This window comes from Balaenoptera physalus (assembly GCF_965194825.1).
Source record: "Balaenoptera physalus genome assembly, chromosome: 5".
NCBI classification, from domain to species: Eukaryota; Metazoa; Chordata; class Mammalia; order Artiodactyla; family Balaenopteridae; genus Balaenoptera; species Balaenoptera physalus.
In genome coordinates this window covers 35,608,521-35,614,520 of record NC_138884.1, presented here as the reverse complement: position 1 = coordinate 35,614,520, position 6,000 = coordinate 35,608,521, and positions in this window count along the sequence as shown.

Genomic DNA, 6,000 nt, shown 5'->3' with positions numbered 1-6,000 from the left:
GGGCAGTCTCAGGGACACCTGGGCATACCTGACTTCTAGAACCAGGACTGGAACATGCTGGGAATTCAGGGCTGATCTGAGGCTTCAACATAGTTTTCCAGGGGAAAAACTGTGAAATATAATTAGGTCCATGGCCATAATAGACCTTAACACAGATCAATTAAATCAGAACTCCTGGGGATGGACTTCTCCAACAGTAGTTTTTGGAACTGCTTCCAAGCACAGCCAGCGTTTCCAACTATAGGCTGTAACATTAGTATTCAAACAGATCAGTGCTGCTTCTCAAACTCTGATGTATACTTACGTGTAGTAGGGGAAATCTCATAAAATGTAGATTCTGATTCAGTAGGTCTGGGGTGGAATTTGAGATTCTGTATTTCTAATAAGCTCCCAGGTAATGCCAATACAGCTGGTCTTGGTACAACACTTTGAGAAACAAGGAACTAAATGGCAAATTTCTTGAGATAAGGCCTCATTAAGTACTAGTGACTGCAGAGCCTTTCAACTTTGCAAATGGCTTAAAATGGGTGTGTTCATTTGTTTTGCTCTTACTCTTTCTTGAAAAAAAGCCCACTTTGTAATCTATTGCTGTAGTAACAAATTATCCCACACCTAGTGATTCAGGACAATAAACATGTATTATCTCAGCAGTTTCTGTGGGTCAGGAAGCTAGGAACAGCTTCCCTTGATGTCTCATGAGACTGTAATCAAGACATTGATTAGGGCTGCAGTCATCTGAACGTTTGACTGGTGCTGGAAGATCTAAGATGGTTGGTGGGAGGCCTAGGTTCCTGGCCATGAGCACCTCTCTGTAGGGTCTCTTGAGTGTTATCACAACATGTCAGCTGGCTTCCTCCAGAGCAAGCTCCCAGAGAGAACAGGGTGGAAACCAAATGTCTTTTATGATGTAGGCTTGGAAGTCATACACTGTCATTCCTGCAATAGCCTGTGTAACCTTACACAGGTGGGCCCTGTTTAATGTGGGAGAAGACTATACAAGGATGACTACCAGGAGCTCATTGAGGTCACCTTGTAGGCTGGTAGCACAGGTTCAATCAAACAAGCTTTAGGACATAAACACATTTTCTCACTCAAAGATTCCTGATAAAAGATTTCACCCTTCTTAAATAGTGAATACAATGATATAATATGCCAGTATTTTAACATGCTTCCCAAACATTATATCCTAAAGTTAACAAAGATTACTGTTTTTCAAGAGGGGCTGGGGGAGAAGAGAAAGTATTTCCAAAGCTGTTACCTAATTTTAAAAACCGTTTTGTTCCTGCTTTTTGCATTAATTTGTTTGAAGAACTTTATCTCTGACCTTCATAGAAGAATTAAGATGCAATCACCTTTCATAAGATGGTTGCTTAGTGAATATGGTATATATCAAGACCCAGCTCGCCAAAATTTGAAGATTTATTGGGGCAGAAAAAAATTAGTTTCAGCATTACAATTCTAATGCCAACAAAATTTGAGGGTTCTAGGTAGGCAGCTATTAATTTGGGTTGTTACTTCATGATTTAAAGTTTATAGAGCCAAAACAAATGCTCCCCTTTCACAGGGTTGCAGAATGTGCAGAGTAAGATATTTCAACTGGCATGTGCTTTGCTGAGATGCCCCCTTTCTTTTCTAACCAAGAAACACTACCTGGGACTTCCCTGGTGCTCCAGTGGTTAAGACTCTGTATTTCCACTGCAAGGGGCACGGGTTCGATTCCTGGCCGGGGTACTAAGATCCCACGTGCCGCATTGCACGGGGCGGCCAAAAAAAGAAAAAACACTATCTGATTTGCTAATCATTCATCCTTCCAGAGATGATCTATTTCTCCTTGGTGGTTGCCTACTCTGTCTGCCAGGTCATGATTTTAGGGGCTTTATTAGGAGGGGCTGGCTCTACCGCTTTACCATCTGGAAGCCTGCCTTGACCGTTGCTCCTGTTGGTTGTGAATTCTCTATACCCTTTCCTAACCCCTCTTAGTCTAACAATTATCTGAATAAAACCTGTTGTGCAGAGAACTTTAAAAATGGCTTCATCTCTATGCTACAGAGAATCCAAGAATTTCAATCCAAAATCTCTTCTCCATTTTTTTTTTTCAGGATTAGAAAGGACTCCTTTCTGCTCTTGATATATAATAATTTTAAATCACAAAGTATCTAGTGCAGGTGAAAACTTTCTTGATGCTATCCAAGAGGGATCTTCTAAAAACCACCTGGGGCAGAAAAATTCAACCAGGCTTGAAGGAAAGGTAATTAATTGTTCTTTGTTCTCTAGGCTTCTCTTCAGATTTCACAGATTAGCAATACAATTTTAGAATTTTACGGCTGCCTTTAGCCAAGTGGTAACTCCCTCCCCTAGCCCTCTCACTCCCCCATCTCCACCTTGATTAAGAAATACAATAACAATTTTTATTTGGCATAATTTGTTTAAATGAGATTTATTTATTCCATACTTCCTTATGGAGTTTTACTTAAGAAACTTGCCTTGAACATCTCCTGGTTTTGCTTCACGCTACTTCACTTCTCAAATGCATTGGCTAGTCTTCACTTTTGGCCAGAACCTTCTGCCTTTAGAGGCAGTTTTCCAGCTACTCCATTACTTATTACATAAAGGGTGCTTACAAACATTTTAGACTGCACCGTGCTGAGACTTTCTGCTGTCTCATGTTTTCATTTCTGTTCACTGCGTGCCAAGCGTTTCTCCCAGAAGCAAAAGTGATGAAACAACTATTTTCAGTGAAAGGGCCCAGTGACTATGAACTTGAATTTTTGAAACTTAGCATTATTTTTTATTTCATAATCTTTAATGGTTATAAATTCTAGTGTTTTCTGTCGCACTTTAACGGGAAAGAGTATAAAGCCAGGAGGTTCAGAAAGAGACTCTCTACCCCTACCTACCCCTAATCTGCACCCAGACTGGAAAAAGATTCAGACGAACTGTTCTCTCATTTTTTGTTTCACCTTGGGAGCTTTGCTGTCCTTTACAGCCATGATTCTTGAAGCACTTTACAAATATAATGACTTTGCAAATGTATATGAGGGAATGATTAAAACTACATTTTCAGGTTCAGAAAATTGATTAAGTCTTTCAAAAATTTCAAGTTTAATTTTTTAATGAAAATATCAGATGAATGGAAGAAAAATTCAGATATTCATGCTTTAAATGTATATAGCACACAAATGCTTTTTTTCTATGAGAAAACTATGGTTTAATAGTTCTGTTGGTCCATTTCACTTCCACAAAGTCTGTAGTCAAAGATTTCCACTTTTCATGTTAATTCTATGTATTCAAAATGATATTCAGTTATTTTGTCATTTACTAGTTCAGCTGCAATAACTGTTAAAATGAAAATAATAGAAGCATTAAATTTATGAAGTAAATTTCTTTTTAGAAATTTGCACTTTTTTCCCTTTAAATCTCCTTGAGAAGAAAATCTAGGCAGGTAGTAGTATCCCTACTTTCCAGATAAGGGAATGGAGACAGAGCCAGTGATTTTCAACAGTTATTTAATTATTTGATATTTAATAATATCAAAAGTGGAAAACCATGGAAAATTACTATAGTACTCTCATTTTGTTTGTGTAAAATCAGATTTCTCAAACCCAATATAAAACTTACTCTTTGAATGTAGACTTTTTTGATTCATTTAAAATTCAAAAAGAATTATTATATTTATCTTAAAATCAATCATGATTTTAGTGGTTTCCTCCTCTCCGTAGCATCTTTCATGTTTATATAAATACTGAATATGGCAAACTGTGTTCCTGTCATTCTATATATTAGCTTAAAATAATGATGGTCATGAGTACTTAAAGGATAATAAAGCTTTTATAATGATTGATAAGTAGTTATGACCTAGTTAAAGAAACAGATTATAGACGAGGAAATAGGAAAGATTAAGCAGCAGAGATAGAAATTGACTCCAGGGTATGCTAACTCTAGAAGATGTTCTTATCAAGCTTTCAAAATTCATTAATCACAGGGAGGTCTCTTTAGGAATTTATAGTTAAAAATTAATGATCTTTATACCTACAGTAGGTTTATAATGCAAAGTAGCTGGTTATTTTAGGACAAATGTTTTATACCTCATACACATATTTGAAATATTCAAATGTTGAAACAATTTATTTATCTTATATACAGGAATAATGATACTATGCAGACTTGGTCAGTCCCTTTTAGTAAATCTGTACTCATTTGGCTATGCATTTAATTAAAAAAAAATTAGCTTTTCCTTGATACTTCCCAGAGTCCTATCTGAAATAACTGCTATTGATCATAATTTACTGTTCATACAAAAGATTTGTTATATATGCATGTGTGTCTGTGTTTGTGCACTTGTTTGTGTGTGTATATATGTATGTTTTATATATGCATATATATAATGTACATATAAAACATTTAAGGTGAAGAGGTATATGCATGTGATTACCTGATAGAGTATATCTTAATGTAACTGATATGTTCATTTTTAATAGCTTGGTAACAATATAAAATTACATTTCTTTCAGTATTACAATTAATTACTATTTATTACTATTACTACAATAATACAGGCATACCTCAGAGGTATTTCCAGTTCAATTCCAGACCACTGCAATAAAGCGAATATCACAATAAAGTGAGTCACACAAATTTTTTGGTTTCCCAGTGCATATAAAATTTATGTTTACACTATATTGTAGTCTGTTAAGTGTGCAATAACATTATGTCTAAAAAATGTACATATATTAACTAAAAAATACTTTTAAAGAAATTTATCCACATTCAATATCAGACAAATCTGTTATAATAATTGGAGAAAGCCTTAAAGAGTTACTAATAATTATTTGGAGCAAATGAATGATTTTAAAAGGTCTGTATTGGATCACAGACTAAATGGTCTTAGCCAGCTCTGAAATTATTTTTTCCTCTCTTAGTTATAATTCTATCTGATAGATCTAAACAATCTTTACCCCAAATTTTCTGTTTTTAAAAAAAATTTTTTAACAACCTCAAACTGACAGAAAAAAATGCAAGTTCAGTACAAAGCAATTTTTTTCTGAATTATTTGAGAACAAGTTGCCAACATGATGTCTCATCATCCCTAGATAATTTACTGCATATTTTTTACAAATAAAAACATTCTCCTACACAGCACGATGCAGGTATCAAAGTCAGGAAGTTAACACTGGTAAATTGCTACCACCTAATCTTAGGAACCCATTCAAATTTTTCGCATGCCCTAATAATGTCCTTTTAAGCAAAAGGATCCAGTTCAGAACCACACCATGTGCTTCTCTATGTTGTCTCTTTAGTCTCCTTCGCCTAGAACAGTTCCTTAGTCTTTCCTAGGCCTCCATGACCTTGACACTTTTGAAGATTACCAGCCAGTTTTTTTGGCCGTGCCATGTGGCATGCGGGATCTTAGTTCCCCTACCAGAGATCGAACCCGTGCCCCCTGCATTCGGAGCGCACAGTCTTAACCAGTGGACCGCCAGGGAAGTCCCCCAGCCAGTTATTTTGAAGAGTCCTTCAGTTGGGTTTGTCTGATTCTTCCTCAGGATTAGATTTAAGTTATGCATCTTTGGCATGAATATCAGAGAAGTGATGCTGTGCTCTTATTGTATCATACGGGGGGGTCAATTTCAATTTGTCTCATCACTGATGATGTTCCCTTTGATTACCTGCTTTAAGTGGTACCTGCCAGGCTTAAGTTTACTCTTTTTTCCTTTGTAATTAATAAGTGTTTTGTCAAAAGGCACCTTGTAACTTATGTAACTATCTTATTATTCCTCAAACTTTCAACCTATTCATTTATTTTATCATTTTCGACTCACGGTGTCCTATTTTAGTCAATTACTATCATTATTTATTTTAATGCTTCAATTATCCCCAGTTTGGCCAATGCATTCAAGCTGACTTCTATGCCCTTTTGCTGTCCCCATAATTTTCTAGCACTTCCTTACCTTTGGTTATATGTTCTGGACTCATGTGGTGCTTTCTCTGCCCTAGCCCTGG